Raw genomic sequence first — 15,025 nt, 5'->3', positions numbered from 1 at the left:
CCACTTGGTATGTAGTCGCGACCAGTACATTCTCATATTGGTCTCTAGCCTTGTTATTTCATAGTAGGCTCGCATGACGTAGGTATTCATTTCATGCTTTCTTCCTTCCTGGGTGGTCGCTAGAGCAGTTGCACTGGAAGAACTTCCAGTTGGTGGGGCTGGATGGTCTTGCCCTTCTCCTGTGGTAGCCTTAAGGAGGACAGTGCCACTTGCTCCACGTTTTCCTCGGCAAACTCTCTCCAACTTTTCGAACCTACCGCTCTGCCTAAGGCCTGTACGGAAATGACTTTATCCTGCGCCACCCAGGATGCAGTATGAATAATATTTCTCTACGATATCATCAATCTATGGAGGTGGACTTGTTTAGCTCGGCTTATGTCCAGTGGTAATTTTTGTATTTTAGTTCTCGCGAGTGACACGGAATGGCGCCACAGTCTACCTCAGCAGAAACTCCGACCTTCGGGAAGTTAAGTCCAATGGTTGTGATGTTTTCGACTTTAATGGTGGTACTCCATTTCGCCGTCGTTTCTCACAAGAAGTTTGTCACTATCAGATTGTCTCTGTAGATGTTCAGCGCCTCTATTAACCAGCTATGAAGTACGGAGTTGAAGGCCTTGGGGTAATCGATGTAGGCTGTGTACATGTTGCGGCAATTCTGGTAGGTTTGCTCCATAACCGCGGCATCTATGGTTAATTTATTCTTGCATCTTTCCTAAGCCGCGTGCATCCTTTCTGCTGTTCGGCCATTGTGCTGCGCGTGTAGCACAGTATTTTCGTCACCGTCCTCCCCACACGGGTGGAAAAGGCCTGGGTTCGAATCCCGTCGATGACGCAAGGAACTTTAATGGGTTTTTTCACTCCGTGGCTGAGTTAGTTGGTCTCAGGCGTAGATAGCACGGTTTTTCTCCCCAGTAACGGGGGTTTTTTCGTCCAGAAAAACAGGCAAATCAACCATAGAACATACGCCATTTACAGACACAAACACGGGTTGATGTATTTAATTACGGGCAACCTTAAAATAATATATATATATTTTTTTTTTTTGGTCATTATGTTCTTCCTCTCCAAGTGGTCTGATATCTTTTTGGATATGCAGCTAGTCAGGATCTTGTACATTGTTGGTAGGCAGGTGATTGGCCTACATTAGCATTAGCATTAGTAGAGCCATTTGATGCAAGAAAGCAAGCTTATGCAGCATTAGCCAAAAAAAATAATTAAATAAAAAATAACCACTTCCATTTCACCCCTCTGTTCGTTCGAAATATCTGTCCAGCTGAGCCTTAAACTTATTTAGGCTATCACTTTCCACGACAAGGGATGGAAGTCTGTTCCAACAACCAACCACCCGCTGAATAACGACAAATTTCCTCACATCTATCCTACATCATTCTTTCCTCAATTCGAATTTATGCCCTCTTAGGTGATTATTCTGAGTAAGTGGAAGAATCCCATCAGCATTGAGCGTGCTCAAACCATTCAAGGCTTTATACACCTCTATCAGATCACCTTGCTGGTGCAAGTCTCCAGACACTGTAATTTGCAAAACTTAAGCCTTTCTTCGTAAGAGCACCCCTTTGTTCCATTCACTAATCTTGTTTTCCTTCTCTGTACTCGTTCCAGCATCTGTACATCCTTCTTCATATGAGGCTTCCAGACCTGTATACAGTACTCTAGGTGTGGCCTCACCATTGCTTATACAAGGGAATAATCACCTCCTAATCCCTGCTAGAAAAATTCCTATATATCATCGAGCAGCCCGTCTGCACTGCTCAGAAAATATCATATCTGCCTGCACAACCACCCTCAGGTCCCTTTCATTCTCTCCCACTGTCAATGGTGTACCACAGAGTTGATACGTTGCTCTGGGGTTGCTGTTTCCCATACATAGTACTTTACATTTGTCAATGGTAAACTTCATTTGCCACCTGTCAGCCCATCTGCTCAACCTTTCAGATCCAGTTGAAGTAGCATAGTGTCAGTAGGGTCCTTGACAACCGTGCCAACCTTCGTATCGTCTGCAAACTTGGACATTAAGCTTGATATACCATCATCAATATCATTTATAAATACAGAAAACAATAATGGACCCAACACTGAACCCTGAGGGACTCCACTAATAACATTAGTCCACGATGGACAGTGTCCATTGATTACCACTCTCTGTCTTCTCCCCCTCAACCACACCTTTATCCATAGCCGCAATTTGCCTCCAATGCCACACTGCTCCAATTTGTGCAGCAGTCTTCCATGTGCAACAGTATCAAAATCCTTCCTAAGATCCAAGTATATAATATCAAAGTTATTCCCTGCATCCAGTTCTTTTGTGACTGCATCATAGTATCCAATCAAATTGGTCAGGCAAGACTTCACCTTAACAAAACCATGCTGTGTCCGAGCTATAACTGAAGTCTTGCCTAGATGATCCTGCAGTGCTTCTTTAACCAGTGCCTCCATTAATTTTCCGGGAACAGAAGTTAAACTAACAGTTCTATAATTACATGCGTCGCCCTTTGATCCTCCATTGTGAATTGGGGTCACATTTGCACATGTCCAATCCATGGGTACTTCCCCTGAGTCCAAGGAAGCTCTCATAATTATGGCTAGGGGTTTGCATACTTCCTTTGCTGCCTCCTTTAATATAACTGGATAGATCCCATCCATCCCAGATGCCTTTCTTGTGTTTATCTCCAACAATTTCTCCTCCAGTTTACTCCCAGTTATTACCAGATTCTCTAGCTTACTGCCAGAGTTGAATACACCTCTGGCATTCCCCTCGCTGAATAACTCCTCATGTGTGAATTTCGATGCAAAATATTCATTTAGTTTGTTAACTACCTGAGCAGGATCATCAACAGTCGAGCCATCGATATCAAATGGACCAATCTGATTCATCCCCTTTCTTCTAGAGTTTACATAAGTAAAGAACTCTTTGCTGTTTTTCTTTGCATCCCTTGCCAAAGATTTCTCGTAATCTGCCTTCGCCTGCCTAACTTCCTTTGTAACTTGGTTACAGATCAACTTGTATCTATCATAGGCTTCTGTGTTACGTGTTAATTTGTATATATCCCATGCATTTTTCTTCTCTGCCATATGTCTCATTAGTCCATCTGACATCCACTTAGGCCTAAACTTTGAACAATATTTCTTAGTTGGTATGTAAAGCCTTGTAGCTTCCAAGATAAGTTCTTTGAATGCTTCCCATTTTGAATTTGCTGTTGATAACATCATCAGTTGGTCCCACTGTATAGAATTTAAATACTGTCTCAGTCCATCGTAGTCGCCTTTACGAAAGCAATGAACCTTCCCTTTACCTCTAATGGTAGTTACCTCTTTGAGTAAATCCCACTTCAGCACACTGTGATCACTGCCACCTAGTGGTTCATTTACCTGCAGATTCTTAATGCATGAAGAATCACTACTGATAATCAAATCAAGAGTATTACTCCCTCTAGTTGCCTCTCGAACATGCTGATGTAGATAACAATCATCCAATAAATCCACAAAAGTCTTGCTAGTGTGTGAGTGACCAGCCCCCAAATTCCAGTCCATATCTGGGAAATTAAAATCCCTCATTATAAGACTCTCTGATTTACTGGCCCACTCTATTTCCCTGTGCAGTTTCTTATTGTACTCATCAGAGTCATTAGGCCTATAGCACACTCCCTACTCTCAATTTTGATCTCCCAATGCTTATGTCCCACCAAACTGACTAGACCCTGCACTGTCCAGCGATGTCGACTGGCTTCACTTCCTTGGATTTTATGTGTTTCTTAACTAATAGAATAACTGCTCCTCCATTTCTGTCCTGTCTATCCTTTCTGTAGACGTTGTACTCCCCAGATTCCAGTTCTGCATTACTTATATCTGTGTGACACTACGTCTCTGATATCACAACAATATCCGCCTTTGGTGCTTTGAGCAATACCTCAAATTCATCAAATTTATTTACTAAACTCCTAGCATTAGTGTACATGCAAGTATACATGCACCTGTTCTTTTTCTTAGCTACCCTAACACAACCCATGTGTTTACTTTGACCCCAATGATTCCCAGCAGTCTCTGAAATATCCTGCATCTTATTTTCCAGGCTGCGGCTCATTCCAATAGAAACAGTGCAAGAATCACTTTCACCTCTGCCAGTGGCTACTGTTAATCTATTAGTCCTTGTATCCCCCAATCTAGCAGTTTTCCGACCCACCTAACACTGCCTCGATAGCATCAGCAAACATTCTTGCACCTCTTCTATTTAATTGTATCCCATCCCTGTAGAATCAGTCTCTCCTGTTAACAAGTACAGTCCAGGCTGAAAAAAAATTCTACCCCTTGAGCCTTGCACAATCTTTACAGGGCCGAATTGATCGACAGGGCTCTCATCATATACTCCCTCATATTGTGTCTGGGCAGAATTGCAGACACTTTGAAATTCAACCCTAATTCACGGCTTTTTTTCAACAGCGTCCTGTACTTGTTAAGTAATTCCGGCGGTCTCCTACTCTTAATATTTTTAGTGCCAACGTGTACAACTTATCACCTTTTGTGCCCTTAAAAGATGATATCCGCTCTACAACGTCATCAACCTTTGCCCCTGGCAGACATTTCACTGGATTTCTTGTATCTTCGTCTTTAGGCTTCAGATATGTAATTCCTTGAGTTACAAACTTCGGGATGGTCTCTGGGTGCCTTATCATTCAGGTGAACTGCTCTGCCAGGTGCTTATGTGTGCAAGTGAGTTTCATGTACTAGCAGTTTTGGACGTTATCTCTTCCTGGAGTTCGCCAGTTGTGAGAGTTCTTATTCATGTTTTACTTCTTCCCGAATCTCACACCCTCTCATTTCTTGAAAACCTTGGTTTTCTTGCGTTCTAGTTCTATCCAGGTGGCTCGGCTGTTATATCTTACTTACCTGCTCCATATATTTTCCCCATAACTCTTCAATCGTCTTCTTCTCGGGATGTCCGTTCCCTTCTTTCTCGTCTTCTCCGAGATTCCTGTAGAAGCCTCTTTTGTCCTCATCGAAGATTCGGTTGTTTATTTTCCTCTGGGAGCTCTCTTTTTATCGCCGTAATCTCTTGCGGAGTGCAAGAATATTCTACTTCAATGTGTCCAAGTACTCTCCTATTCTCTGATTTTTTTGTCTCATGTTTGCTGGTGAATGTCTTTCTTGAGGATGCTCTTCACTTTTCCAATTAATTTTTTACTCCTATTGCCCAGTTGGTACTGGGTCAATTGGCCTATCTTGATTCTTAATTCTTCTTTCCGAAGCTGGTGGTTTCTTCTATTTTCGGTTCTTTTGTTGCTGGTCTCTCGCTTCTCTTCCATTAATCTTCGTGCGTGCTACCGCAGCACAATACACAGTTGGTTGGATGGCCTCCAGTGTTGCACCGTTGCTGTCAAGGTAATGCGGTATTATGTGATGATTTAGATGGTCTGTTACTCTGCACAAAGTTCTATTCGGCCTCTTCTTCGGAATCACGTGAGTCGTTCTACTGTCCATTCCTTCGCGAGCGAATCAGTTAAAACTCTTGTGGTTCAGCAGCTTGCTCACGACTTAAAAACAACTAAAATAAAATCCATCAGGAAAACTAGAAACACTGGTGTCATAATTGAGACTGCAACAAAACAAGAGGCCCAGGCAATAATTTCTAATCCTAGCATTAGTTCCCTCGGTCTAACAGCAGAATACCCCAAAAAGAAAGGTCCATCAATTCTTATTTTTGACTTGGACAGGGAAATTACTCCAGACAGCATCGCTGACGAAATTTTACACAGGAACATTCGAGACTCGACCCAAGAAAAAAGAGACAAGGAGCACATAAAACCAAAATACTGCACCAAGTCAAAGTCTCCCAACCTTTGCAATAGGGTAGTGGATCTCTCTCCACAAGCGTGGAACCAGCTAAAACTTCAAGACAGGATCTTTATTGGTTGGAGCAGCCACCGCTTCAAGGAACATGTGGCTGTTCCTAAATGCTTCAGATGCTGTCGTTTTGGGCACACCACCCACACATGCACACAGACGGATCCTACCTGTGGGCATTGTTCCCAAAAAGGGCATCATTATAGCAGTTGCCCAAACAAATCATCTGCTCCGACGTGCGCAAACTGCAAAGCAGTAAAACTGGATGCATCCCATTCAATCAGGGACAACAAATGTCCTATTTACATCAAGGCAAAGCGAAACCAACAACTGAAGACCGACTATGGTAGTGAGGCCTAAGCCATTCAATAACAGTGTTATTAAATTTATACAACTTAATGCTCAGCGAGCACGTGCAGTAGCAGCGGAAATAAGAAAAAAGGCAGATGAAGAAAACATTGATATATTACTACTGCAAGAACCATACACCCACTCCAAAAAAGTTAGAGGCTATCCTCTCACATATAAAATAATTCAAGCAGATGACGATACTCCCTGGGCTGCCATAGTCATCCGGAACCCGAACATAATGGTCACCAAAATCTCTTCTCTCTGCAGGTTGGGCAGTGTGTGCCCATGTAATTGGCCCCTTAGGTGCCTTCTATTTAATATCACTCTATTGTAGACCCAGTCAAAACATCGGCCCAGCTATTGACTACCTAAGAACTGTTACCACTACTCTACCTAACGCTAAAATCATCCTGGGGGCAGATGTTAACTGCCGTTCTCCTGCTTGGCACAGCCTCACAGCTGACCGACCTGGTTGCCATAATGGGCGGCTTTTGGAAGACTTTCTAGCCACCTCACCATTTAATATAATAAACAGGCCCAATAACCTCCCAACATTCTCCAGTACTATGTGGGAGTCTACAATAGACATAACAATTGCTACAAGATCAATCTCAAGTAAGGTGTCGGGGTGGCAGGTAAATGAAGCCTGGACCACCTCCGACCATAGAGCAATTACATACAGCCTCACAAGAAATATAGAATCAACTCCTATTCCGCACTATGATATCAACCGCTATGCCATTAGCAAAGCCAATTGGGAGCTGTTCACCACTTCTCTCCAGTCAACAATCATGGATCACCCTTCTGATATCCTCTCCTTGAATCCCAAGCAGCATCAAAAGCTTGTAACTAACATCATCACCCTCTCCTGCAATCAATCTATGCCCAAGAAAAAAACCTCTTCCAAGTGCTGTACCATGGTGGTCTCAGGAACTCAAACGTCTACGCTGGACTGTTCATAACAAGAGGAAAGCTTTTCAGAGAGCTCGCACCTCTTGGCCAGCTACTGATGTGGAAGCCCTTCGTGAAGACTACAAGAGGACCAAGAACCAATACACTTCCATGATCAGGCAGCGAAAAAGAACTACATGGCAGCGGCTGGTTACCACCACTGGAAACTCGGACCCTTGGGGAGTGGTGTACCGAGTTACTACCAACAAATTGCCAAGAGGAGAAGTAGTCCATTCCACAATAACACCACAAGGAATCATGACAACGTCATGGGAGCAATCCATGATGAATATCTTGGATACTCTCTTTATCCGCGACACCGATCATCTCACAACACAACAGCAGCAAATTTATCTAGATAATGACAATTACGACATTGACTCTGTGGAGGAAGAATTTAACACTGAAGAACTGCAGCAAGCCCTTGGCAAAATGAAGGATAAAAAATCCCAGGACTAGATCGCATTGAACCAGAAATACTAAAAAAGGTCGCCCAGGTAAATCCGCAATTTCTGCTTAACCTGTTCAATAAATGCCTAACCCAGGGATCCTTCCCAGAAAGCTGGAAAATAGCTGAATTAAAGTTAATACTGAAAAATCCATCGAAGCCTCCAGAACAGCCTAACTCATACCGACCCATTGCCCTCTTGTCCACATTGAGCAAACTACTTGAACGCCTCCTCCATACCAGACTCCTAACACACTACACAGAAGCTGGCCTACAATCCAATTCACAGTATGGATTTCGCCCAGGACGCTGCACAGAGGATGCTCTCTACCAAATAACCCAAGCTGCAGCCAACACTAATTACAAGTACTTCCTCCTCATAACCATTGACTTTGCCGGGGCCTTTGACATGCTCTGGTGGCCAAGCATTCTTCGCAGGCTAAGATTGGCACGCATACCAGCCAACTTATACAGGTGTATAGAAAGTTACCTTTCCAACAGGAAGATCACCATCTCCTCACCATACCAGAAGCTCACCAAATCTATCTACAGAGGCTGCCCACAGGGTTCGGTCCTCGGCCCGTTCCTCTGGAACATCGTCCTTGATGAGTTACTTGGTCTGGATCTGGGCCCTGTTACTATCCAAGCATTCGCAGATGATATTACCATCTCCATCGCAGCGGACACCAGAGCAGCTCTCGAGGCCGCTGGAAATCAGGCACTACAGATCTTACAGGACTGGGCAACTCTACACAAGCTCCGGATTTCTCCACAGAAGACACAATCCATACTTCTCAAAGGCACCCTACAAATATCAAGGCCACCTCAGATCAAGGTACAAGGAAAAACCATCAAGCTGGTAACTTCCCTAAAACACCTGGGTATCATCCTGGATTCAAAGCTCTCCTTCTTCCCGCACCTCTCATACCTTCAAGTAAAAATCAGAAATTATGCAGCCTTAATCGTCCGAGTAAGCAGGTGTGACTGGGGTCTGAACCGGAGAACACTGAAACTCCTGTATAACGCTATATTCCTCCCTGTTATTACATACGGATCCGGGATTTGGTACCATAGAGCAATAATTGTTCACAATAAATGCAAACTGGAAACAATTCAGCGAAGTATACTGCTTGCCATTACCAGGGCCTGTTGCACAGTAAGTTCTCCGGCCCTACAGGTTCTTGCAGGTGTCCTCCCCCTTGACTTGGAGGTTATCCGTCGAGGATTGCACTACTGCCTGTCGCGGGGAATCCCAGCTCCCATCTTTGGACATACCATCGACACCCGCACTGACTGCAAGCAAGAAAAGAAAAAACTAGCTGCCATGCTACTACAAATCTGGCAGACAAGATGGGAAGAGACGTACAAGGGCCTGATAACTAAGAAATTCATTCCGGATGTCAAACTAGTTTATCCAAAGTCGCCGCCTTGGTTCTCTCCTGGCCTCTACTGTAAATATATTATAACTGGACACGGTTCTATAAATCATAAGTTGACTACCTTGGGAATCATCAATAACCCCTACTGTACATGTGGAGAAATTGAAGATTGGGACCATCTTCTTTATAACTGGCCAATTTATAACGATTTTCGAGGAACACTGTACACCAGGCTACAACACATACCTCAAGGACAGGAGCACCTGCTAATTTCTGAAGAACAATATTATAAATCATTAACTGAGTATGCACAAAACCTCTTTTCTAGGCGCAGGACTCTACAACCAACTCAAGCCAGGGATAGAAACCTGTAAAGGACTTACTCAAACTGAAATAAAAAATCTGTACTTGACTGTTTTACCAGCATCGACTTGCTAACCCTGGAACATCCAAAGTAGGATTACCTGCTAACTTTCCATATAGTTTGGTAGGCTCCAGTGGTCTTGACCACTCCACCGCAAAATATAAGTCACACTCAGCACTCTCGCTGAGTGGTTTTTCTACCCTTCTGGAGTTATCCTCTCCCCTTTTCTCCTGGTGGGGCATATGCTCCACTGTCAATTTACGGGATGCCCTTACCTACATCCCCTTACTCTTACTTTCATCCCCCATCTTCTTCCATTCACCCTGTATTGCCACACTCTACCTTATTTTTTATTTATTTTTATTATTTATTTACTTATTTTATTTTATTTTTTATTTATTTTATTTTATTTTATTTTATTTTTTATTATTTTTTATTTTATTTTATTATTTTTTTTATTATTTTTTTTTATTATATATATTTTTTTATTATTATTATTATTTTCTATTATTATTATCATCATTGGTTTTTTTATTATTATTATTTTTTTTAATTAAATTTAATTTTTATTTATTTATTATTTTATTTTATTTTTTTATTTTATTTTATTTTTTTTAAATTTTATTTATTATTTTTTTATTATTATTATTATTTTTTTATTATTATTATTATTATTTTTTAATTGGTCTCCGTTCAGAAAGCTCAGGCGACCCTGACGGAGACCTGCCAGAGAATAATGGGCAGCCTGGCTACCTCCTAGTGGTGTGTGCGGGCAACGTGGGGTTCCACCAGGGGCCCTGCGGCCAAATGCCAGGACACACAACAGAACCCAACACAAAACTACACATTCAACACACTACACTTTTTCTGGCATTTACAGTGTTCTGTATTTCTTCACAGTGTACATATGGCGCAGATGTGGGAAACCACAGGTGGCGCCCGACCCTAACACTATGTCCATTCCTTCGAATTCTGCTAGTGCCCTTCTTCCACTCGTCCTCTATTCTGGGTATCATCACTTCGTCTCTTTCCACTTCAGCTGCTGTTGGTTGCATTTTTCTTGCTCTTATTATTAATTATTATTATTATTATTGCTGCTCTTATATAATTTCTCCCTGATTGGGTTTCCACCTGTGACGGGTAATGCTACCAAGTACACAGGGTGGTTGTTGTTATATCTGCTGTTACTGTTGGTCGAGGACCTCTCTGAATATCCTACAGGTGTTCAGGATCGCGACTTTCTGGAGTTCCTTCTACGTGTTCGCTGGGAGACCTATTGCTGCTAGGCTGTTATTTAGGGTCTTTGGCACCATACCTGTGGTTGACACGATGATCGGGATGGTCGTTACTAGTTGCATATGCCACGTCTCTTTGCTTTCCTGTCTTAGGTTCGTGTACTTCCTAATTTTTTCCCCATACGTTTTCTGCAGGTTGCCAGGGTTGGGGACCGCTATGTCAATCAGATAGGTATCCTTTTCCTTCTTGTCCACAAGGGTTATGTCCGTCTGTTGTGCAGGATTGTCCTATCCGTTATTGTGGTGCGGTCCCAATACAGTTGTGGGTTGGGGTCTCTAGTACTGCTACTGCCTGGAGTTCGTACTTGTGGCACGGTACAGTTTCTTCAATCAACTGGGATTTTCTTGCAAGCTTCTGATGTATTATCCTGGCTACCTGGTCGGGTCTGTGAGTGTGCTCAGTCTGGGTGGTTATTATTATTATTATTAGCAATATGGTGCAAGGAAGCCTGAGGCTTATGCTACACCAGCCAAAAAAAAAAAAAAATTCTAATTTACCCTGAGAGAGACAGAGAGGGAGAAAAGTAGAAGGAAATCAACAATATAGAGAGAAGAATGATGATATCTAGCTGGGTATGCGAAGCCCATAATCGTCAGATATAAACCCCTGGGGTTGTTTTTTTACGAGTAAATATGTTGCATTTACTCTATTATAAGTGTCTTTTATCCTGAGAGAGAGAGAGAGGGAGAGAGAGAGAGAGAGAGAGAGAGAGGGTGGGGGCAGAAGTAAAAGAGAAGAGTGATGATGATGTCTAGCTCAGGACCCTGGGTGTGTCAAGCCCCATACTCGACAATTGTGAGCCGCTGGGGTCTTCCTACAACAACGCAACTAAAGATTTAAATTTTAATTGCATGTGCAGACTGGATGGTTCACACCTGCGTAATTTCCAACAATTTCGTTCCCATATGAATCTTTTCATAACTATTAGTCCCATAGACGAAAATTAGGCAGCCCGTACCACATTCAGATCTTTACCACTTGGTGTGGGGGTGAACACTTTAGTAACAATGCTACCGACAAGGGTGTTCACTTCAGAAACAGATAACGGTATCACCAATATTAAATTTGTACAGATCATGATTTAAAGTGCAGTGTCCTGTAGATCAGAGAACCAACCTGGATAATCATTTCCTTGTGGATTTAATTAGAAAAAAAAAAAAAAAACATTCCAAATAAAAAATTTTTTTAATGAGTGATTTCGAACAGAACAACAACCTAATCAGCCATCTAGCAATTGGTATTTGTAAGCCAACGAAGCCGTGAGATCACTACCAGGATTCATAGTAATATAAACTTCCGTTAATGAAAAGGGGAAAAAAATCCAAACATACAGAACCTGTGATAACTTGCAGCACTTCTGACATATGTACTCTCTCTCTGAGAGTAAAGTAAATAACTGGGAGTAAAGTGGAGGAGAAACTGTTGAAGATAAACACAAGAAAGGCACCCGGGGTGGATGGGATCTATCCAGTTATATTAAAGGAGGCAGCAAAAGAAGTAAGCAAACCCTTAGCCATAATTATGAGAGCTTCCTTGGACTCAGGGGAGGTACCCATAGACTGGAAATGTGCAAATGTGACACCAATTCACAAAGGAGGATCAAAGGCTGACACAAGTAATTATAGAGCTGTGAGCTTAACTTCTGTTCCAGGAAAATTAATGGAGGCACTGGTTAAAGAAGCACTGCAGGATCATTTAGACAAGACTTCAGTTATAGCTCCGACACAGCATGGTTTTGTTAAGGGGAAGTCTTGCCTGACCAGTTTGATTGGATACTATGATGCAGTCACAAAAGAACTGGATGCAGGGAATAGCTTTGATATTATATACTTGGATCTTAGAAAGGCTTTTGATAATGTTGCACATGGAAGACTGCTACACAAATTGGAGCAGTGTGACATTGGAGGCAAATTGCTGCTATGGATAAAGGGGTGGTTGAGGGGGAGAAGACAGAGAGTGGTAATCAATGGACACTGCTCATCGTGGACTAATGTTATTAGTGGAGTCCCTCAGTGTTGGGTCCATCATTGTTTTCTGTATTTATAAATGATATTGATGATGGTATATCAAGCTTAATGTCCAAGTTTGCAGACGATACAAAGGTTGGCAGGGTTGTCAAGGACACTACTGACACTATGCTACTGCAACAGGATCTGGAAAGGTTGAGCAGATGGGCTGAGAGGTGGCAAATGAAGTTTAACATTGACAAATGTAAAGTACTACACATGGGAAACAGCAACCCCAGAGCAATGTATCAACTCTGTGGTACTACACTGACAGTGGTAGTGAATGAAAGGGACTTGTGGGTGGTTGTGCAGGCAGATATGAAGTTCTCTGAGCAGTACAGACCGGCTGCAAGAGTAGCTCATGGAGTATTGTCAATGATATACAGGAATTTTTCAAGCAAGGATAAGGAAGTGATTATTCCCTTGTATAAGGCAATGGTCAGGCCACACCTAGAGTACTGTATACAGGTCTGGAGGCCTCATTTCAAGAAGGATGTAGAGCTGCTGGAACGAGTACAGAGAAGGGCAACAAGATTAGTGAATGGAACAAAGGGGTTGCTCTTACGAAGAAAGGCTTAAGTTTTGCAAATTACAGTGTCTGGAGACTAGGCACCAGCCAGGTGATCTGATAGAGGTGTATAAAGCCTCGAATGGTTTGAGAATGCTCAATGCTGATGGGATTCTTCCTCTAGCTCAGAAAAATCACCTGAGAGGGCATAAATTCAAATTGAGGAAAGACAGATGTAGGATAGACGTGCGGAAATTTGCCTTTAGCCAGCGGGTGGTTGGTTGGTGGAACAGACTTCCATCCCTTGTAGTGGAGGTTGATAGTCTAAATAAGGTGAAGGCTCAGCTGGACAGGTATTTTGAACGAACAGAGGGGCTGAAGTGGAAGTGTGTTTTTTTTTTTTTTTTTTTGGCTGATGCTGCATAGGCTTGCTTTCTTGCATCAAATGCCTCTGCTAATGCTAATGCTCTCCCTCTTTCTGAGGATAACACAGGAATTTTTTTTTTTTTTTGCTGGTGCAGCAAAAGCCTCGGCTTCCTTGCAACATATGGCTAATAATAAACTTACATATTCTTTCTTTATTTGCTTGTATATCTTGATGTTTTGTCAATCTCAGCTTGCGGCAAAGTTTTAGAGCATGTAGAATTACCTTATTCATGAGGAAAATTCTCTCGCATACCAAGAATAATAATAGAATCCTGAATATTTTTCTTCTTCGTTGATAACGTGGCACCTTGAGATTAATCTTTCATTAAGATCAACAGACTCAGAAACAGTGCAGTTATCAAATGCTATAAAATAATCTGTAATATCACAACAAATTGAAAGAAAACGAGTACAATAAACCTCTTTCAAAGAAAATCTAATACCAAGGCAGCATAAGGATAGAATGGATTTCAAGATTGGAAATGTATTAGTATTCATGCAATGGACTTATAATTGGAATTATTCTAATCTTTAATCACTTTCAAAGAAATAACTAAGAAACAACAGACAAAGCCAGAGTGATGTCAATATTAGACTGGCCAACAAGGCGGTTAGAAGACCGTGTATTTTAGTGCAATTGCATCATTTATATACAGCTAATTATAGATTAGCAAATTTGCCATAGCGGCATCGTTTAAGTTACATCTCATATTGTGAATGCCTTCACGACGAGTTGCCATGACATCGCACTACTTTGAATAAGTAACGCTTCACCCGAAGGAGAAGACTTGTTACTTATTCTCAGTGGATACCACCAACCAGACGGCACCATTTCAGGGCTATTTGGCCTTTCTTCGGTGGGTGGGTAAGTACCCAAGTGATGTATCGCATTAAAATAATGCATTACATCTCTCTCTCTCTCTCTCTCTCTCTCTCTCTCTCTATGTAATGTATTACATAGAGAGAGAGAAAGAGAGAGAGAGAGAGAGAGAGAGAGAGTCGCCAAGAAAGCAAGAAAGAGAAGAATGATGATAACCAGCTCAGAACCCTGGGGTTGCCAAGCCCATACTAACCAGATGTGAGCCCTCATTTCTATTAATCTGTACTGTAGATATAGTAGTGTGGAATGGTTAGTTCTTACTTTGTAGCAGTCAGCACTCTGAAAATTTTCAGCTTCTTCAGATATGATGGTGCTGTTGAAGATTTTGGAACGTCTACAGCAGCGGAAACATGCATTTAAAATTATTAATATAAAAAGTTTCAAGTTTACAGATGAAAGAAATTCATTATCTTATCTTATTCATCAAAGAGAAGAATTAATTGTGGTTTTTCTTTCAGCCTTCATATGAGTAGCACAGTTGGCATAATTACTTAAAATATGTTTCACTGCAAGAACTTTATGGAAGTAAGTACAAAATGGAGAACCATTGCTTCTGAGTA

The sequence above is a fragment of the Mastigoproctus giganteus genome, chromosome 13 (genome assembly GCF_048544385.1).
Source record: "Mastigoproctus giganteus isolate SK-2022 chromosome 13, ASM4854438v1, whole genome shotgun sequence".
Lineage (NCBI taxonomy): Eukaryota > Metazoa > Arthropoda > Arachnida > Uropygi > Thelyphonidae > Mastigoproctus > Mastigoproctus giganteus.
The sequence above is the reverse complement of the archived record's forward strand: the minus strand, read 5'-3'. Positions refer to the sequence as shown.